Source organism: Callithrix jacchus, chromosome 6, assembly GCF_049354715.1.
Source record: "Callithrix jacchus isolate 240 chromosome 6, calJac240_pri, whole genome shotgun sequence".
NCBI classification, from domain to species: Eukaryota; Metazoa; Chordata; class Mammalia; order Primates; family Cebidae; genus Callithrix; species Callithrix jacchus.
Window position 1 is genome coordinate 137,439,820 of NC_133507.1, and position 23,065 is coordinate 137,462,884.

The 23,065-nt window shown below is 38.1% G+C and overlaps 1 long non-coding RNA gene across 1 annotated transcript; it reads right to left on the minus strand.

Moving 5' to 3' along the window:
* Positions 1-2,201: 2,201 nt before the first annotated feature.
* LOC118154807 (uncharacterized) lies at positions 2,202-6,615 on the minus strand. The gene is made up of 3 exons (XR_004745069.3): positions 6,458-6,615; positions 6,265-6,312; positions 2,202-4,484 (listed from the first exon to the last, which is right to left on the minus strand). It is a non-coding gene; the product is annotated as an uncharacterized LOC118154807 (long non-coding RNA).
* Positions 6,616-23,065: the final 16,450 nt, after the last annotated feature.

The window sequence follows — 23,065 nt, forward strand, 5'->3', positions numbered from 1 at the left end:
TATCTTATTTTTAAAGGAAGATTAGAAACCAGCAGGTCCTGTGAATTTCATTCCTCACTGTGTTTTCCTATGCCTCATGTACCTTCTGATTAAAAAGAAGGGTGTAGTATTCATTTTGAATTTCATTTTGGCAAAAAAAAAGTAGTTTCAATCATTTTTCTCTATAAATACTTATAAACTCTTTCCTCTGCCCATTAGCACCAGAGTCTGGCTCTATTATAGTAGTCCACAACTGATCTTGAAAATATGGCAGAAATGGTATGCTGGAAGCATTGGAGAATATGTTTTAAATGTTCAGACAAAGTTCTGTTTTAGTCAGTAAAACAGGGGCCATTGGACAAGGTCTTGGAGATAAAGATGGTTAGAGGAAAGAAGCAGGAAAAGAAAAGGAAGAGAAAAAACTGAAATTATTTAACTTTGCAAGAGGCTTGACTTCCCAGACAAACAAGGACTTGGGAATTTAAAATTTGCACCTCCCTTTAGGCATTAAGTGTTGAAATCCATTGTAAATACCATGTTATTAGTCCAAGAGATTTCTGTAGATAGCAAGATGCCTGGAATTCCAGAAGGAAGAAGTTGCATGTAAAGAAGCATTCTACTGGCATCTGTAAACTGGCCAACACCTGAAAGAATAGAAGAAAGTCAAAACACAGATGAAAAAGAATCAGTACAAACATTCCAACAGACATCAGTATTGTTCACTCCAAAAGATATTCCTTATGTTGGACTGCATGTCCCACACTCTGAAGTTTAGGATTGGCCATAACTTGATCCATGGAATGTGAAAGGAACTGGTCTGTATCTTTTCTGGCTTTTGGGAAGAAGATCATGATCCAATGTACAACTCCCCAGGTCTCTCCTCTTGATCCAGGATTGACATCAGCCTGGATTCTTCGAGCATGAGAAACAAAACAGCACTGCTGAATCTTGATTGACACGTAGCAGGAGCAAAAAGTAATCTTTGTGGTTTAAGTCACCAAGACTTTGGGATTGTTTGTTATTGCAGCATAACCTAGTCCACCCAGTTGTTACAGAAAAGGGGTCCTGATCCAGACCCCGAGAGAGGCTTATTGGATCTCACACAAGAAAGAATTCAGGACAAGTCCGTAAAGTGAAAGCAAGTTTATTAAGAAAGTGGAAGAATAAAAGAATAACCCCTGAGGGCTGCTGGTTGACCATTTTTATGGTTATTTCTTGGTGACATGCTAAACGGGGTGGATTATTTACACCTCCCCTTTTTAGATGATATAGAGTAACTTCCTGATGTTGCCATGGCATCTGTAAACTGTCATGGCCCGGGGGGGAGTATAGCAGTGAGGACAACCAGAAGTCACTCTCCTTGCCATCTTGGCTTTGGTGGGTTTTGGTGGCCGGCTTCTTTACTGCAACCTGTGTCACCAGCAAGGTCTTTATGACCTGTATCTTACGCTGACCTCCTATCTTATTTGTAGCTTACAATGCCTTCGCTGTCTGGGAATGCAGCCCAGTAGGTTTCACCCTTATTTCACCTAACACCTATTCAAGATGGTGGTGGTCTGGTTCTCATGCCTCTGATACAATGTCACCTACCATATCCATCCCCACCAAAACACTTTAAAGAACCTATGTGTATGCAAGTGTTCTCCACTGGGTGAGAAAGAATGAATGCACATGATCATTTCAGTGATTTAGGGCAGGGATTTAGACCTTTTGATAACTTTCTCGATTTAAAATGTGTAACATTTTGTTTTGCTTCCTTTGGGTAGCAACATGCTGTGCTATGCTTTTCTGAGAAATACTTTTTTAGTTTTTGGTTCTTATTTCCCCTTACTCTCAGTTATTTCTTTAAATCCTTTTGATGAATGCTTAATGTTCATTCCCATGAATATTACTGATAAATTTCTCTTTTTAACCATTGTCCTTTAAAATTTAAGTGTCTGTGTCTGTGTAATCTAAGCAGTTTTTTAGTTTTTATGTTGAGACATTTTATCTGGCGAACACACAATAAGTAGAAGACTCTACTCTTCTTTTCTTTAATAAGTTCCACAAGGAGCAGAACTAGTAAAAGGAAATTCGTGTTTGAAAAATCAGCCACAAGGATAGGACTATTGTGGCTATGAATTAATGAAAAAATATTTCACTATTTTCTATAAGTCAATCTTTCCTCACGATCTTGTAAAGCATTCTTCCAGGTTGATAATAATAGGCTTTTTTTCAAATTTCAAATATTTTTGAAATTTTTTTTCAAATATTCAGGTGCGTCCATCAGTAGGATGAATTTAAGAATGATTTTTACTGGGTGTGGATCTTTTTGAGAGAACTGGCAAACCAGCCAACTTTGAAGCTGCTGTTTTTTTCATTAGCTGGGAGCCTAACCTGACCCCTCCACCCTGACTGGGTTTGACCTAAGTGAACACAGTCTGTCTCCGGGACATGGATAAGACTGGAGGGAAAAGATACTCTGCATGTCCTCAGCTGAGAAAAGGGGAAGGAGGGAAAGATAAGAACTGTGGTTTCAAGTATCCTTAATGGGAATTCTCCACAGTCATTTTTCATCAGGGCTGGGAGCTGTCAGAGCTTTGACTACCCCTCTTCTTCTCTGGGAATCCCTTTGTTTGGCCACTCTGGTGTTTGAACTTTGGCCAGGCCATTTTTTGTATTCTCCAGGTAACTGGGGCTGCCTTGAGACAGCCCCCCGGAAGTGACTCATGGTCCGTAAAGGATACGCCCGTCTGATGTTTCGTTTTCCTCCTATGCTCATGTCCTGAAAGGCAAGGGTGATTTTTCTCTTTTCTGTTTTCCTGGCTGTGGTCTTGCTGGCTTGGAAAGTCTAAAACGCATTCAAGCCATGGCACCAGGCATTTTCATCAGTATTTTTATTGGTTTGTTTTTTCTTTTTTGGTTATGCATACTGAAAGTAAATCAACATGTTTAAAAGAAAGAGAAAGAGATCAGAAAAGGAATAACGTTTGTTAGTGGTTTCTGGTTTTATGAGTCTGAAGGACGTGTCACATTGAGCCTCAGAATGATTTTAATTAGCTGCATGACTGAAATGCCTTGTCAGTGTGGCACATTAAAGACGTACCTTGCAGCCGGGAAGGAGAGACGCTGAAGAGAGGGGAGAGGCAGCTACAAACACAAACCACACTGCTCATTTTTGCCTGCATCTCCACGCTGCTAACAAAAGGCAATTCACCGAGGCACACTTTCTGATTCTTGGTTTGGAAAAGCTAGAGAGAATATCAATGAAGCCCCACCCAATTTTTGCCTGTTAATAATTCAGCTCCAGAAAGTAAGAAATATGAAGAACAGAACCAGTTTTTCAGTCAATAAGAAAGGACTTTTTTTTAGGAATTTAGAATCCTGTGCAAGTGGCCTTGTCTTAGCAGGGCCTTGGCCAACTCCCAGCCGGTGTTCCCTTTGCAGTAACGAAGCGTGGTAGGTTGTGCAATCATTCTGAACAGCACAGGGCTCAGAAGAAGCCCTGGATGGTCACGGTGTGCACAGAGTCTTACAGTCTCTACAGGGACCAAGAGCTGAGTCCATTTTCAGCCCCTCCACTTCTCCACTGACATAGCAATCCTCTCTGTTGGGGGACACGGTGGAAACACATGCTGAAGTTAAAGAAGCTAAACAAATGCTGAGTGTTATCAGGAAAGCTACTGAAAACATAGCAGAGAAGCTGCTTACTCGTGTTCCAAACCAGGAGGCCCCTCACTCACCAGGAGGCGTGTTTGGTGCCATTCTGGGTGCCACATCTGAGGACGGAATCACAGAGCTGGGCAAGAATTCTTTCAGGTGGGTGTCATGTAGGCCACAGATCAGTCTATTAATTACAGTTGTAACCACCCAACTTCCCATGTTCCAGTCCCCAGTTGTCCACAGAACACAAAGACTCCTCACCACTGCCTCTCCAAGGAGTCTACCAAGAAAGCACCCAGCATCGCTGGGTTGGTCCCAAGGTGGCCAGTCTTCAGGTTGCTAGAGAGTTCTTCAACATGGAAGAACTGTGGCCTCCACCCAGTCCTGTCTCCCACCTTGTCACTTAAGCCTCAGAGGAAGAGTGCCCACAGCCTCTTGTAAGTCCTGCCTGTGTTTCTGACTTCCACCCTGACCTACATTTACAAAATATTTTGTTAAAGTGGTGCATCAGCTTTTGGTCCCCAATACCCTAATTGCCAAGATGCCAACTCTGTAAAAGGTGCCATAAAGAGACCTGCTGTGTGCCCTCCTCTTCACCCTCTACTTCTCCCCTCCTCTTAGACTGTGCCTCCAAACCAACTCCTCCATCCTTCAAATACAAATGAACCTGGCCCAGGCACATCAGTGATCCCAGAAGGGCCACACGAAGCCACAATGAAGCCTTACCTTGACAAGCTCAAATGTCCCATGACTCAACCAAATCCTCACCAAATCTAGGAAGCATGAGTAGGGAAAATCCACTTTAGAATCCGAGTCAGAGGTGGCAGTACTTTTTAGTTAGTCAAAAAAGGCAGACAGAGGAGCTGAAAGGTAGACAGAGCCCTTCAGTTGTCTGTTGAATCTAGTCCAGTGTGGTCTCCACTGAACTACACACCCATAAGTATGAGCAAGACACATTCCGCAAAAAAAAAAAAAAAAAAAATCAAGCATGAAGAACATCTACTACATTCATGGGACCAAGAGTAGGACATGTTCTTGTTTCCTAAAAGCTCATGGAGATCCAGAGGGGAGTGTAATTTTATAATTCAAAGGAGATACAATTTTTGCTGCTCCTTCTCCTTCCAGACATCTGATAAGCAAGAACTCATTTTTATGTTCAGCTATGTGAGACCAAAGGAACTTCTCACGGTTGCCATGGGATACCTTCTAAATATGTGGTCCGATGTGATCTCCCCAAATTGCTATGCAGTGAAAATATCATAGTTTCTAAGTATATAGAATTTTTTCAATTACATAGCTAGATAAATGTGATATTTCCCCTTTGGGTTGTATTATATTGGGCTTGGCTATGTTTCAGTAGATTTCGGTAATAGAATTAAAGTCTTTCTAGCTACAGGGCATCAATAAGTTAGAGACCAGTTAATTTCGGGTTGATGATTTGAATGGTACCAACTTACTTTTTTTTTTTTTTTTTTTTTTAGCTGAGGAAATTTGTTTTGCAACAGAGAACATAAGAAATTTTCCCTGCCTGGGAGATACTCATACATACCAGATGTGCTCATCATACTTTGTCTAGCCCTTGACTACTGAACTTTCACATGGTGACTATTTGTTCAGTTGTCTTTCTCTACTGAACATGGGCTCCTGGCGGGCATGGAGTGTGTTGTTTGTCTCCATATTCCTAATGCCTAGCACAGTGACTGATTCATTAGAACTATTCCATAAATGGTGGCCAGTGAATCAAAATGTAGGATCAATGCAGGCCTGCATACATTAATAGTCCTTTGACAAAGAGGCCTTGGAAGAAAGATACTGTTGAGGAATAAAATTTGTTCTGAATTTAAGTCTTTGCCCCACCCACAGTTTTTTGCTCTAGGGAGAGGATAACAAAGATTTAAGTGGAAACACATTTCCCCACAAATACACAGAAACCCAGAAAATAGAGTTAGGATTTAGAGCAGTGAGGCAATATCCTAATAACCTGCTGAAGCACTTTGGCTGTCCTGTCACCGTGAAGGTAATGATATTTGCAGTTGAGAAGGGATACCACAGGACATTATGTTGATCTGTATATCCATCCCTGCCCAAGCTTTCCTCTGCCACCTGCTTGCATGATACAGTGTCATTCCAGTGAGAGTGACTATCGTGATATTGCTAATATGAGGGAAAAATTAATTTTTTTAAACAAAGCATTATGCAACACCTGTGAAAGAATTGTACATGGATACTTTAAAAAAAAAAAATTGGCCAGGTGCGATGGCTCACACCTGTAATCCCAGCACTTTAGGAGGCCGAGGTGGGTGGATGACCTGAGGTTAGGAGTTCGAGACCAGCTTGGCCAACATGGTGAAACCCCGTCTCTACTAAAAATACAAAAAAATTAGCCAGGCATAGTGGCAGTCCCAGCTGCTCAGGAGGCTGAGGCAGGAGAATTGCTTGAAGCCAGGAGGCGGAGGTTACAGTGAGCTGACATGGCGCCACTGCACTCCAGCTTGGGCAACAAGAGTGAAACTCTGTCTCAAAAAAAAAAAAATAGTGATTTCTCATTTCTCTTTTATATGCTGGGATGTTTCCTTCAAGCCCTCCTTCATCTTGCACATAAATCCCTCTTTTTTACCTTCCTTTGCATCCTCAAATACTTACCTGTCTGAAGGGAAGCACAGTTCTCCAAAGCCTGTTGGTTTGCAGCAGCTGCAATTAAAAAAAGACTGTGTGGAGTTCAAGAGTGTGTGTGTGTGTGTGCGTGTGTGTGTGTGTGCGTGTGTGTGTGTATGTGTGTGTGTGTTTCAGAAGGAGGGAGAAGGGAAGTTGTAATGGCCAGGTAGGAAACCCATACCTATTCTCCATCAGCTCTATCTGAATCTGCTTTGGTAATAGCTGGGCCTTGTCTTCAGGGCTGCAGTTACCATGACTTTACAGGTTTTTGCAAATTTAGCTCCCAAAAGATGTTGCCTCCTTGTTGCTTGCCTGTGATTATGGCCTACAGCCGTAACCATGATTTCCAGCTGACTTGACAGTAGTTCAACCTAATTGCAGGCAAAAGAACTCCACATAATGTAGGTAGGGACCTCATAATGGGCTCTGTACAATCACACAGCCCTGGGGCCAATCCAGGCTTTAGCTCTGTGAGTCTAAACAAATTGCTTATTCTCTGAGCCCTTTTGTATATGTGTCTGTAATATTGGAATAAAGATACAGACTTCATGATATTGTGGAATTACGTGAGCTGAGGTATATAAAGGGTGTGGGTAAGAGTAAGCTCGGTAAACAGTACAAATTCATTCCACTTTTGATTAGCTTCTTCTCTCTCCTAGTAGTAACAGAGGCTGCAAGATACAGAGGAAAATGGAAAACACATCTTTGTTAGTATGCCCTGTTCACTCTTTCTGTCCCACTTTTTTTATATTCTCTTGCTGTGGGAGGGCTGAAGGTCTCAAGATGAATGAGGGAAAATGCAGATGAAAACACGTTCTTAAGCGAAAATTTTAAGAGTAACAACCATACCTGGCCTAGAAACTTCCCTTGAATTCACATTTTAAAAAATCATAAATGGCCTTTGTATATTCTTTTTTGTTTTTTTGTTTTTTTTTGAGACTGAGTCTCGCTCTGCACCCAGGCTAGAGTGCAGTAGCATGATATCAGCTCACGGCAACCTCCACCTCCCAGGTTCAAGCGATTCTCCTGCCTCAGCCTCCCAAATACCTGGGACTAGAAGTGCCTGCCATCATATCCAGCTAATTTTTGCATTTTTAGTAGAGATGGCGTTTCACCATATTGGCCAGGCTGGTCTCAAACTCCTGACTTCGTGAACCACCTCGTGAACCACCTGCCTTGGCCTCCCAAAGTCCTGGGATTATAAGTGTGAGCTACTCCACCCGGCCAGCCTTTGCATATTCTTATCACTTATATTTGAATGATATCCAAACAAACTTCCTAGATAAAATTTCTAAGTTCAAGCTTTGGAAATGTGTTCCTGTGACCACTTATACCCAAAAAGAGGTTGAGGGAGGGGGAAGGAAGGAAAGTACCCTGGATCCAAAAGTTCAGGGTAGTTTTACAACACTTTGACAACGCTTACTTGCCCTGATCACAGCATTTGCTTTCTTTTACCAGCAATTTATCTAAGTTCATGGCATTACACGTGGAGTGGCAGGATTTATGGAGCAGTTTAGATGCGATCAGATGCTTTACCTAAAAACAACTCTAGGAGTTGTTTGAAAACAACAGGAGACACACAAGTGAAGTGAATAGACATGCCCTTTAATGAGCATATATTCAAAATCAGGTTGTGATGGGTGTTATATTAGGACCTTCATTTTAGCATTACTTAAGTGGGTAAAATGTGCAGAGGAAATTTCTTTGGCCACAGAGTCCATCGTCATATACATTTGCTAGATCCAGCTGTATTTCCTAAATGCTGAACATATTGTTCTGGCTGTGTATAGTCTTGGCGTCCAGCACTGCTGTGCATTCCCAAGCACCAAAGAGCACGAAGCGCAGCAGTAGCTTTCCCTAAAAGGCCTGTAAAGCCATGACTAGTTTATTCTCTCAAAGATCCGAGGTACTTGTTAAAGAATGGGATCTGCTGCAGCTGACGTGGCTCTGAGTTAAAAGTGTCGCAGCACATTCTTAGGGAGACAGAGTTCCTTTGACTAACAGCCTCCATATTTGTCAAAACTACTGTAAGCCAAAGGTTAGCAGGAGCATCTGGCAGCACAAAACCAAGTCTACAGAGCTAAAGTTAGCACTAGCACAGGGAGTCCAATGCCTGCTACAGCTTACTCTCCTCCACTGCTTGGTCTGGGTAGGAATTTAGACTACGCTGGGTGTGTAAAAACAGAGCGGAAACCTGGGTGATTCTTCTACTTTAGGAATGAGATGCCCAACCCTTTTTGGAACAAATGATGTGGTGGAATGTTTGAAAACATTTGTTTTCACTTATTATATTTTTTAAATTTAAAAATGAGAGTTTAGGTAGCTCAGTTTAAGATATCCAAAATCTCATAGACACAGAAACATTAAAAGGTAAGTCCAAGATCAAATGGCACAGGAAGGCAGTGGAGACATTAACCCAGGCTGAGAAAAGAGGGAGGCAATGGTGGCACCACGGGGCCGCTACAGGTTTCCCTGGGACCGCAGATAACTCTGCAACCTGATTAACTAGACATAAAGCATCCAGCTAGCCTCATCACACACCTTCACTTTGAGTCGCTGTGGCATGGGAGGATTGGCACACACGTTTTCTAGAGGACATGAGGCCTGAATCAAGGTTGAGAACGCAAACTAAATAAATGGGGAGGTGTCATTCTTATAAAAGGTTAGAATCCAGCTTTCGCCGAGGCCGAATACCTCTGATGTCTCTGCTTCATGTGTGTTGAACACAGTAGATATCAAAGCATCTGATATTTCAAAATGCACTGTGGCCTACCTCTGACTCTGACCTAAAGAGGGAAAGAAATAATTTATAAGCATGGCAGATCAAAGAAAAAGAGAATTTGTCCTAGCAAAAGTCCTGAAAGGTGATCCTTTTGGATACAGAATTTTCATTTAAAGAGCTTTATTTTAAGTAACTAGTTAAGTGTTTAGTTACAGGTATATCTGCCACCGTTCTGTTTTGTTCTTGAAAGAAAGGAAAAACAGGAAGCTATCTAAATATTTGTCCAACAGTAGCACAATGTATGATGGAATAATTTACAGTCCTTAAAAAGTGATTTTATGGAATATTATAGAAAGATATAATGACATTATTCAGTAAAAAAAAAAAAAGCAGATTGAGAGTCATGCTATGAAAGACATGACAAAGAGGAAAAAAAGACAAAATATTTAAAAATCATATTGGATAAAGAACTTGTATCCAAAATACCAAAAAAAAAAAAAAGACTCGTAAAACTCAACAAGAAACTAAAACCCAATTTTAAAATGAGCAAAAGATCTGAACAGACACATCACAAGAAAATATATCGATGGAAAATAAACATATAAAAAGAGGCTTAACATCATTTGTCACTAGTGAAATGCAAATGAATACAACAGTATGAAGCCAGTAGACATCTATTAGAATAGCTGAAATCCAAAGAACTGATAGTACAAACCGCTGGCAAGAAAGCTAAGCAACAAGAATTTTCATTCAATGCTGGTGGGAATGCAAAATGATATAGCTACTTTAGACGACAGCTTAGCAGTTTTTTACAAAGCAAAACATAGTCTTATCATATGATCCAACAATTAGGCCTTTAGTTATTTACACAACTGATTGGAAAATATATGTGCATGCACATGAAAAATTCACATGAAAATATTTGTAGCAGCTTTATTTATAATTGCCTAGAAGAAATTAATATGCTTTTTAATAGGTGAATGGATCAATACACTGTGATGCATATATATAATGAAATAATATTTAGCAATAAAAAGGAATGAGCTATCAAGCCATGCAAATATATGAATAAATCTTAAATGCATATTTCAAGCTGAAATAAGCCAGTCTGAAAAGTTTGCGTACTGTATGATCCAATTTTTATGACATTCTGGAAAAAAAAATAAAACTACATAGACATCAAACACATCCATAGTTGCCAGGGATTTGGAAGAGAGATGGTCAAACAGGTGGAGCATGGAAAGTTATTTTTTTGGATGGTGAAACTCTTCTATCTGATATTGCAATGGTAGATACTTAACACTGCATTTGTCAAAATCTATAGAATTTTACAGCACAAAGAGTAAAACTTAAAGCACGTGAATCTTCAAAAGCCATTTAGGAGACCAGGGGATCCCAGGATGGAATGCAGACTATGAAAAAGGAATTTCCATTAGAAATGTATAAAATGACCTCAATGAAGAGAGTGGGGGTGAAGTGCCAAACTAAATAACTCTTTGGAATGAGTGGAAAGTAAAACTGTACATAAGCACTGTACTTTAGTTGGTAAAATTATTGCCCGTGAGAGTAGGGGTTAACAATTCTGAAACCACCATATGTGCATACTAGAATTGAACAATCAAGTAAATAAATGGCAGATGGTGGAAACTATGTTTCTCACTGTTGGAGCGGGAGTTTACAGAGAAGCAAGAAAATAAGTCATAACGCTGCATATAGTACTGGATTAGAGTTGGAGATATCAGCATGAATTCATATTTAGTTTAATATAGATACAAATGGATATGTAGGAAGAAATAATTAAAGACATGTTTGCATACATCAGTTAGTCTACACATATATGTTTTCTTGCTCTGTTAGCTGAGAGAGCCTCAAAGCAACAAATTCAAGTACCAATGAGCCCACTCAGTGCCCAGATCTTGGTTTCTAATACCATTCTCCAATAAAAGAATCTGGAGCTCCTTGGAGAAATGGCTGATTTCAGGTCAGGCAGGGAGAATATAAATCTGAAGCATCTTGTAAGTGCCAGAAAGTAGAAATTGCTCAAGAAAACCCACAGCAATGGGGCTTGTCAAACGGATATAGAAGCCAACTGAAGAGCTCCCAATGGCCACACCTGGAACAATTGAGCAAAAAGATAAATAACAGTGTTGGATTATAACCCATAATATTGAATAAATATTTACAAGTTCATATTGTTACAAATAAGTGATTAAATCCCCCTTAAGGAGTAGAACATAACTTCCTATTCCTTAATAGTGGGCTCCATGCAGTGACTTTCTTCCAAAAAGCACAGTATGAAAAGGGGCACAGAAAAAGAGTAACTTCATTGTGAAGAGAACTGACAAGCTACCTCAGTCAGATGATCAAGGCTGACACCCACAGTGATGTCATGCTTATAGTATGTATCCTTGATATGTTGGGATGATAATGGCACTTCTGGGTTTCTCCTTCCCAAAATTCAGAACCCCAGCTAATCAAGAAAAAAACAAACAAATCCCAAATGAGGGACATTCTACAAAACAACCAACCATTATTATTCAAAGTTGTCAAAGTTATCAAGAACAAGGAAGTCTGAAAAATTATTATAATCTAAGCAAACTAAAGACACACAATAATTAAATGTAATGTGTATCCTGGATGAGATTCTGGAACAGAAAAGGAATATAGGGTAAAAAGTAAAGAAATATGAATAAAGTGTTGACCTCAGTTAGTAATAATGTATACTATATTATAACAATGTGGTCTATATGGGAATTCTCTGCAATATCTTTACAACTTAAAAAAATTAAGCTTTAAGTATAAATCTGAAGCTAATATCAAATAGAAAGTTAATTAAGCAAAGAGCATATTTATAATTTTTCTGAATTTGAAGATGATAGATAGATACACATATGGCCACCCAGAAAAAAGAAAAAAGCTATATCAAAATATTAACAGTGGCTATTGGTGGTGGTGCAATTAGGAAGTATTATTTTCTTATTTTGTTCATCTGTATGTATAATTTTATAATATAAAAAGAAAAATAAATTGTGAGCCTTTGTTTGTACTAGAATAATTCCCTGATTTAAGTACAAAAAGTATCATAGCTAGTATTTAAAATTTCTAAAAATATTTAACAGGGTATGGAATAATTCTGTTGGGGAAAAATATAAAAATTACTTTTTAATTTAAAACTCTTTAGTGCCTAAGGGTAAATGTAAAGAAGAATCGTTATTTCTTAAACTAAGAATTTGACAAAACATAGTCAAGGATGAGTCTCAAATTAACCTTCCAGAGGAATTCCAATTCCCCCTTTTAATTAATTCGCTTTCCTGATTCTAATTTCTTACATAATTTAAGATGTTTAAAATCTCTAGAGAGGCCGCTCTGAGGTTCCAAGGAGGTGCTGTCAGATGTCTCTTGAATTCAGTCCTAAGCACACCCCCTAGAGCAGCCTCCTGCCTTGTAGGTTAGAAGATCATGGTTGTGCACAACATCAGGGTGCTGGTAATGTCATTAACACCTTCTCCAGTGAGAAGCAATTAGCTATTTTCAACAAAAATCTATTCTGTAATTCCCATGATGACTTTGCTTATTCTTTTCGAAATCATTCAGTCACTCTGTGCTTGAATTTACTTGAGATAGGCTGTGTGTGTGTGTGTGTGTGTGTGTGTGTGTGTGTGTGTGTGTGCATATATTATATATATATATTTATTCAAACAGTTAAACATGTACTATTTTATTTCAGTGAATGGAAATTTTTGTTTTAATTTTTATTTTAGGTTCTGGAGTGTGTGAACAGGTTTGTTATATAGGTAAATTGCACATCTTGGGGGTTTGGTGTACAGATTATTTCATCACCCAAGTAATAAGCATAGTACCTGATAGGTAGTTTTGGGATCCTCTCCCTCTTGCCACCCTCCACCCTCAAAGAAGCCCTGGTCTCTGTAGTTCCCTTCTTTGTGTCCATGGGTACTCAGTGTTTAGCTCCCACTTATCAATGAGAACATACGGTGTTTGGTTTTCTGTTTCTGCATTAGTTTGCTCACAATTATGGCCTCCAGCTCCATACATGTTGCTGCAAAGGACATGATCTTGTTCTTTTTTATGGCTGTGTAGTATTCTGTGGGGTATATGTATTAGGTTGGTGCAAAAGTAAATGCAGTTTTTGCTATTGCTGTCAAATGGCAATAATCATAATTACTTTTGCACCAACCTTTATCACATTTTCATTATCCAGTCTATTGTTGATGGGCATTTAGGTTGATTCCATGACTTTGCTATTGTGAAAAGTGCTGTGATGAATACATGCATGTATGTGTCTTTATGGTATAATAATTTCTATTCCTTTGGGTATATATCCAATAATAGTATTGATGGGTCAAATAATACTTCTGTTATTAGTTCTTTGAGAAATCACTACAGTGCTTTCCACAGTAGCTGAACTAATTTACATTCTCACCAGCAGTGTATAAGCATTCCCTCTTCTCTGCAACCTTACCAGCATTTTTTATTTTTTGACTTTTTAATCTTAGCCATTTTGACTGGTATGGGATGATATCTCATTGTGGTTTTGATTTGCATTTCTCTAATCATCAGTGATATTGAGGCATTTTTTATATGCTTTTTGTCCACATGTATGTCTTCTTGTGAAAGTATTTGTTAATGTCCTTTGCCCACTTTTTAATGGGGTTGTTTGTTTTTTGCTTGTTAATTTGTTTAAGTTCCTTATAAATACTGGATATTAGACCTTTGTCAGATGCAGTTTGCAAATATTTTCTTCCATTCTATATGTTGTCTGTTTACTCTGCTGATAGTTTCTTTCACTGTGCAAGAGCTGTTAGTTAAATTACATCCCATTCATCAATTTTTGTTTTTGTTGCAATTGCTTTTGGTGTCTTTGTTATGAAATTTTTGTCAGGGCCTATGTCCTGAATGGTAGTTCTTAAGTTATCTTCCAGGGTTTTTATAGTTTTAGGTTTTACATTTAAGTCTTTAATTCACTTTGAATTGATTATTGTATATGGTATAAGGAAGAGATCCAGCTTCCATCTTCTGCATATGACTCTCCAATTATCACAGCACCATTTATTGAATAGGCTGTCCTTTCCTCATTGCTTGTTTTTGTCAATTTTTTCACAGATCAGTTTGTTGTAAGTGTGTGGCTTTATTTCTGGGCTTTCTATTCTATTTCATTGGTCTATGTGTTTATTTTTCTACCAATACTATACTGTCTTGATTACTATAGCTCTGTAGCATAAAGTTGGGTAACTTGATGCCCCCAACTTCATTCTTTTTGCTTAGAATTACCTTGGCTATTCAAGCTCTTTTTTGGTTCTCTATATGAATTTTAAAATAGTTTTTTCTGATTCTGTGAAGATGGCACTGATCGTTTGATAGAAATAGCATTGAATCTGTAAATTGCTTTGGGCAGAATGGCCTTCTTAACATTATTGATTTTTCCTATCCATGAACATGGAGTGTTTTTCCATTTGTTTGTGTCATTTCTGATTTCTTGGAACAGTGTTTTATAATTCTCACTGTAGAGATTTTTCACTTCCCTGTTTAGCTGTATTCCTAGGTATTTTATTCTTTTTGTGACTATTGTGAATGGTATAGCATTCTTGATTTGACTCTCAGCTTGGATGTTATTTGTGTATAGAAATGCTACTGATTTTTATACCTTGATTTTATATCCTGAAATTTTGCTGAAGTGGTTTATCAGACCAGGTTAATATTGATATGTGCAGGTTTAGTTTTGTTTATCAGATCTAGGACCTTTTGGGCAGTGACTATGAAGTTTTCCAGGTATAGAATCACATCATATGCAAACAGAGATAGTTTGTCTTTCTCTCTTCCTGTTTGGATGTGTTTTATTTCTTTCTCTTGCCTGACTGCTCTGGCTAGAACTTATAGAACTATGTTGAATAGGAGTTGTGAGAGTAAGCATCCTTGTCTTGTTCTGGTTCTCAAGGAGAATGTTTCCAGCATTTGCCCATTCAGTACTATGTTGCCTGTAGCTTTGTCATAAATAGCTCTTATTATTTTCAAATAAGATGCCTTCAATGCCTAGTTTGTTGAGGGTTTTTAACATAAAGGAATGTTAAATTTTGTTGAGAGTCTTTTCTGAATCGTAGTCATAATCATGTGGTTTTTGTTTTTAAGTTCTGTTTATGTGGTGAATCACATGTATTGATTTGCATATGTCAAACCAAGCTTGCATCTCAGGGACAGAGCCTGCTTGATCATGGTGGGTTAGCTTTTGGATGTTTTGCTGGATACAATTTGTTAGTATTTTGTTAAGAACTTTTGCATCTATGTTCATCAAGGATATTGGCATGAAGGTTTTTGTTGCTGTTTTCTCTGCCAGATTTGGGTATCATGATGATGCTGGCCTCATAGCTGGAGAGGAGTTTCTCCTCTTCAATTTTTTGAAACAGTTTTAGTAGGAATGGTACCAACTCTTCTTTATATATATGGTAGAATTCAGGTGTGAATCCCTCTGGTCCTGGGCTTTTTCTGGTTGGTAAGACTTTTATTTTTGATCCAACTTCAGAACTTATTATTGATCTGTTCAGTGATGCAATTTCTTCCTTGTTTAGTCTTGTGAGGTTGTATGATTCCAGGAATTTCTCAATTTCTTCTAGGTTTTCTGGATTGTGTGCACAGAGGTGTTTGTAGTAGTCTCTGAGGGTTTTTCACACTCCTGTGGGGTTGGTGGGAAAGTGCTCTTTGTCTTCCTAATTGTGTTTATTTGGATCCTCTCCCTTTATTTTATTAGTCTGGCTAGTGGTCTATCAATCCTATTTATTCTTTCAAAAAACCAATTTTTGGATTTCTTGATCTTTTACATAATTTTTTTTTGTATGTGTCCCAGTTTCCTTCATTTCAGCTGTGATTTTTGTTATTTCTTATCTTCTGCTAGCTTTGGGGTTGTTTTGCTCTTGTTTCTCTAGTTCTGTGGGTGATGCTACATTGTTAATTTGAGATCCTTCTCACTTTTCTATGTGGGTGTTTAGCACTATAAATTTCCCTCTTAACACTGCTTTAGCTGTGTCCCTCTGTGTACCCTCTGGTATGTTTTATCTTTGTTCTCATTAGTTTCCAATAATTTCTTGATTTCTGCCTTAATTTCATTGTTTACCCAAATGTCATTCAGGAGCAGGTTGTTTCATTTCCATGTAATTGGATGGTTTTGAGTTATTTTCTTAGTATTGATTTCTACTTTTATTGTGCTATGGTCCAAAAGTGTGTGTGATATGATTTCATTTTTTCTGAATTTGCTAATTGTTTTATGGCTGATTGTGTGGTCAATTTTAGAGTATGTGATATGCACAGATGAGAATTTATATTCTTTTGTTTTTGAGTGGAGAGTTCTGTAGATGCCTGTTAGGCCCATTTGGTCAAATGTAGAGTTCAGGTCCCAAATATTGTTAGTTTTTTGCTTCAGTTATCTGTCCAAGACTATCAGTGGGGTGTTGTCTTCTTCCACTATTATCATGTGGTTGTCTAAGTCTTTTTGCAGATCTCTCAGAACTTACTTTATTAATCTGGATGCTCCTGTGTTGGATGCACATATATTTAAGATAGTTAGATCTTGTTGAATTGAACCCTTATCATTATGTAATGTCCTTCTTTGTCTTGTTTTACTGTTGTTGGTTTAAAGTCTGTTTTGTCTGAAATTAGAATAGCAATTCTTACTTTTTCTGTTTTCCATTTGCTTGGTAGATTTTTCTCCATCCCTTTACTTTGAGCCTCTGAGTGTCATTGCATGTGAGATGGGTCTCTTGTAGACAGCATACATTATGTCTTTTTTCTTTATCCAACTTGCCATTCTGTGCCTTTTAATTGGGGTATTTAACACATTTACATTCCAGGTTAATATTGATATGTGCAGGTTTAGTCCTGTTATTCTGTAGTTAGCTGGTTATTATGCAGACTTGACTATGTGGTTGTTTTATAGCATCAATTGTCTATGTATTTCAGTGTGTTTTTGTGGTGCCTAGTAACAGTCTTTTCTTTCCATATTTAGCACTCCTTTAAGGACCTATCGTTAGACAGTTCTGGTAGTAACAAATTCCCTTTGTTTTTCCAGAAACGACCTTATTTCTTCTTCACTTATGAAGGTTAGTTTGGCTAAAATGAAATGCTTGGTGAAATTATAGTTTTTTTTAAGAATGCCAAAAATAGGCCCCAGTCTCTTCTGGCTTGTAGGGTTTCTGCTGAAAGGGCTGCTGTTAGCCTAATGGGGTTCCCTTTGTAGGTGACCTGCCCCTTTCTAGGTGCCTTTAACATTTATTTCTTTCATTTTGACAATGGATAATCTGATACATATGTGTCTTGAGGATTGTCATCTTGGATATTATCTCACAAGGGTTATCTGCATTTCCTGGACTTGAATGTTGGCCTCTCTAGCAAGATTGGGTAAATTTTGTGAAGGATATCTTCAAATATGTTTTCCATCTTGCTTCCATGTAAAGGGGGACAGGGAAGGATTTGCAAAAAGATGACTGAAAATTGGATCCTGGTTAATATTTGGTGATGTCAGATAGAACATTTATTCTCCTTTCTTCATGTTTCCATGTGGAAGAACTTCAGCTAGAATAACACTCCTGGTCACTCTACCCACTCATTTCACCTTCCACAGAGAGTTAAATAATGAGTTCAAGAGCAGATATTCATTGCATATGGTTAACAGTAGCATGGACATGACAAAAGAGATCACTGAACTTGCAGACAGGTCAATATAATCATTTATGCTAAAGCAAAAAATGAAAAAAATTTGCAAAATAGCAAAGCTTCAGTGACTTATGGGGCAGTGTCACGTGGTATAAAACCATGTATTTGGTGTGCAAGAAAGGAAAGAGAAGGAGGATAGAATAGAACAAATGTTTGAAGAAATGTGGGACAATATTTTTTCTAAATTTGATCACAAACAGCTACCCATAGACTGAAGATGGTCAGTGAACTACAGCAAGATATGCAACTAAGCACAACAAAGTTAAAGAAAAAAGTTTTCAAAGAAGTTAGAGAAAGGAAAAGAGGCATATTATATACAAGGGAACAAAGGCAAGAAAATCAACTGACTTTTCATCAGAAAATAATGGAAGACAGAAGACAAGAAAAAGTTATCTTTAAAGTCTATTATCAATAAAATAAGGGTGCAATAAACACGTTTTCATGAACAAAAACCAGGACAATTTTCCACGAGCAAACCAACACTACAAGAGGTGCTAAAGAAAGATATTAAGATTGAAGAAGAAGAATACTAGGTTGAAATTTGGTTCTGCAGAAAGCTATAAGGAGATGAAAATATTTAAAATATTGGTAAATATAAAGGACTATTTTTCTTTTTTTCTTAAATTTGTCAAAAGTCAATTAAATGTTTTTAAAAATAATATATTTTGAGGTTTACAATAGTTTTGGAAGTATGGCAATAATATTAGTTTGGTGCAAAAGTAATTGCTGTTTTTGTCATTAAATACCACATAAAACTAAGAAAGAGAGTATAAGTGAGCTAAAGGTCAATGGAGAATCTTGGCAAATTTTTGAACAAAGAACTGAGAAGCCAACTGACACAATTTAATCTGTTCCTCTAGAAGAGTCATACAGTAGCATGACCCAGAACAGATGAGAAGGAGCGGCATATTGGATGTATTGAGGAAGATCCCATAGAACTTGGAAACTGATTGGAAGTCGTACAGGGAAAGTAACAGTGATGTTAAACAGCACTTCCATTTTGGGGGGGATGGGTGATAAAGTTGATATAATCATTAAAGAAACAGGCAACTGTGTAGACAGAATTACCATGGGAAGAAAATGATAAGTTTACTTATAGTTTTGCCAAGTCTGAAGTATAGATGAGATCATCAGATGGAGATGGATGGCAAGCAATTCAAAGTACGGGTCTCTCCTATACTAATTCCAGTGCCTGTCCTCAAAAACTTATGATTTTTATGTGACTTGTTTTCACCAGTTGCTACGTGATATATTGAAAAAAATTTAATATATTCAAGCTGTTAGCAAGAAAAATATATGTAAACTATAAAAGAATAGGAGATTTGTAAACTAGTTTGTCAAAAAGTCTTTTGGTCCAGTCTCCCATCTCTGAGCAAAGGCCTATGGCCAAAAGCCAGCAGACTCTGAGCAAAGGCCAGACAACAGTGCATCTGCTTTGCTCTGCAGACTGGCAGGCTGCTTTCTAAGTATTCTTTAGTTGCTGCCTAGTTGCTGCCCATATTATCACTTAACCTTTCTTCTCTGTTTCTGGATTTTTTGATGCTCTGAATCCACAACTATGTACCCAGAAAAATGATAAGACTAGTAGGAAGAACCGAGAGGCCAACCTTTCCAATTACCCATCCCTCTCTCCCTTTCTCCCTTCCCTGGGAGTTATCCAATGGAGAGACCACTGATGCATGAAGCTGTGACAGATACCCCTGGAGGGATTTCCCTTATGCCTACCTCATACTTAAGCTTTCATTTATTAACCCTTCTTCTAACTGTCCTGAAAGCAGTTCTACTATAAATTGAATTGCGAAGTAGTTAAAGGTATTTTTTGTTCTTTCTCATGCCCCATTCTTTAACATTTTCCCACATTTGGGGACCAATTACCAAAGGTCACCAGTGTCCTCCCACTGCCCAGTGTCCTACTCTGGTGCCCTCCAGATACTTCACTCTCCTTCTTTTTCCCTCTCTTCCTATGTCCCCTCACTTTTGAAAACCTCAAGTTCCTTACTATTTCCAACATCCGTGAGAAGTTAAAAGAAAAATAGTTTAATTTGACCTAATTTAAATAAAGTATAATTATTGGAAGCTTAGCCTCAGTCTGAGAATTTGCTTTATTTTTAAGCTCTCATATACTCAAGTGAACCTCTGGACCATATGACAAGGGGGGAAGAAAAACTACAACCTTTATTTTAGTCTGTTGTATTATAATACTAAAATAAGTTAGCACTAACTTACGCTACTCATTTTAGTGTACTCTGCTTCGCAAAACACTGTTTAACATTCTAGGATGAAATTAAATATAAGACAATGAGATCATAATATTCTTATTTTACATATGGAAAAACTATCCAGACAGGTCTACTTACCTTCATCATTTCCTTGTATCCCTGCTTTCCTCTCTCGGGTGAAACATTATTGATAAGCACGTGTAGGTCCACATTTTCTCCATCTGCTTCACATGTTTATGCTATTTTAACATCTTGCATGGTTTACTCCCTCTTTTTCCCTATTTACAGCTATTTTTATTTCATTTTTTGACCACTAACAGGAAATAAATAAAACATCTCAAAAGGATCTTAACTTGGTCCCTGGTCCCTCTTCTGGTCCAGTTTAAGATTTAAATCTGGCCAGAGGCAGTGGTTTACACCTGTAATCTCAGTACTTTGGGAGGCCGAGGCAGGCAGATCATGAGGTCAGGAGTTTGAGACCAGCCTGAACAACATGGTGAAACTTCGTCTCTACTAAAAATACAAAAATTAGCAAGGCATGGTGGCATGCAGCTGTAATCCCAGCTACTCATGAGGCTGAGGCAGGAGAATCGCTTGAACCCAGGAGGTAAAGGTTGTAGTGAGCTGATATCGTGCCACTGCACTCAAGCCTGGGTGACAGAGTGAGATTCTGTCTCAAAAAAAAAAAAAAAGATTTAAATTTATATAATTATGTAAGAGCTAAGCAAAAGTTAAGAGAAGGGTAAATTCATGTCATTTCCTTGCCCCAAAAGTGACTCTTCATTATGTAGATTGTTTCCCACCGTTTCTTTCCCTCTCTTCTATTCTGCAAAGTTCATCTCCATCTTCACTTGCTCCTTCTGTTTCTGATCTTTCATAGAGTTTCTTGTCAGTATCACACACTTTATACTCCACATTCAAGCACTCTCAATTTGCTCCATGTGTGTAAATACTGCTTCTCCACCAAGACTGTGAGTTTTCAGAAGTGAAGACCTTAACCTGTAAATCTTAACACATCTTGTAGTTCAAGGCTTAGAGTAAAAATGGAGTGGCTTGAGGGGTTAAACTCTTTAACAGTAAGACCCTATGGAGAGTACTCAGTGCTCCCGGAGTAGCTTAGAGGCTGGTCTCCTGGCTTGCAATTTTCCAAATAGTTTTCCAAAATGAAAATCCCAAAATATACATTAAGTACAAAGCAGGACAGAATCAAACAGCAATATGTTGTCAGTGAAGGAATTCTCATATTCTTTTATTTGGCTGATGTTTTCTGAGCACTTCCTGTGTGTAATTTCATAGTAGTAGGAAGAAAAGTTTGCAGAAGACAGTTCCTGGGCTCAAAGAATGCAAATTAAACACTAAAAAAATAAAATCAAGAAATGACTAAATTCAGGTGTTTTCAGGAATGAAGAAAATAATAATAGAAAGAGGAGGCTAAGAAGGATTTACTCATTTTATCTTAATCATGATCATCAGTTCATATTTCATTTAGTGAGTAAAGGATGCAAAATCGTAGTTTATCACAGTGAGTTGCACAATAGAATATAAAAAGCACATGCTTTTATGTGTTTAAATTTAAAAAAATTATAAACGGAATAGCTGAATGGTACTGATAAATAAGAAAATGGAGTGCCCATTCGTAGTATCATTGAAATATTGACATGACACATTGAAAGAAAAGTAATTGTGTACAGCCAAAACAATTTTCATGACTGAAAACACATTAAATTATCTTTGAGTTAATTTATTTTATATGTTTCTCTGAAACAGAGTCATAACAGGCCAATGGAAACAAAATAAAACAGAGCATATTATTCTGCTTTTTTTTTCCTTTGGGAATAAGCTCAGATTTGAACACACTGGTGAAAGATGTCTGGCCTTTGCTGCTGCTGAGAGGCAACATGAATGTGTTGATGGATTCCACAGTTCCAACCATGGGATGAAATCAGGTGAAAAGTAGGTGACAGGCTAGCACAAAATTCCAGGTGGAGAACAAAATGCTAGCAACTCTAATTACTGACGATCCCATTGACTCCAGTATGTTCATTTTAATAAAACGGTGGGGAGAAGAGTAAAACCTGAAATTCATTGAGTTTCCAAGTGTATAAGAATGTACACAGCTCTATACTGTTCCCTCCACCTGGAATGGTCTTCCTCTACGCATTCCATGAACTCATCCATTTGCTTCTATCAAGTCTCCTCTCAAATGTTGCCTCTTCAGAGAGGAATTCCTAGAGCACCCTATCTACAATTTCAGCACCCGGTTCTTATCACTTCTGATTCCTCACTGTGCTTCCAGTCAGAATAATCAGGGTTATGGTGCCATAAGAGCCAAACCTCAAATCTTGGTGGCTTAAAAAACAGTTTATCACTATGAAAAATCTACCGAAAGTTGGGCAACTCTCCCAGGCAGTCCTCCTTCATAAATCCTCATCTGTATGAACCAACACACTTGCCACAGCAGGTGAAAGTGAGGTGGACAATCAAGGCCAGGAGGTAAAGATTTTCACCCAAAGATGACACAGATCACTTCCACTTACATTTCAATGGTCAAAGCCACACTAAACTACAAGAGGGCAGGAAAGTATCATCCTCCTATGTGTCCAAGTGGATATAGGAATGTCTGGCACTTCATCCTGTATTTTTCTTCATGACATTTTTCATCTAACACATTTAATATGTTTTATTTATTATTCTTTGACCCTCCTTACTAGAATGTAAGCACTGAGGACAGGGAACTTACCTATTTGTTTGCTGCTCTACACTCAGCTCTTAGAACAGAGATTCTCAATTAGTATTTATTGAATGAACAAATAAGAACACAGAGAATGATATGTTTTACACAAGGGATTACCAGTGCAAATGCCTAAAGGACCCAGCTTTAACATAGCAAGGGAAGCAAGCAAGGTTTCTGCCTTCTGCCTTGATGAATGATGAACTCAGGATAGCTAGATCTGATTTTAAATATATATATTCTATTGCACTTAAGCTCTGGGGTACATGTGCAGAACATGCAGGATTATTGCATAGGTACATACATGGCAATGTGGTTTGCTGCCTCCATCCCTGCCTATATCTGGCATTTCTCCCCATGTTATCCCTCCCCAACTCCCTACCCCACTCTGTCCCTCCC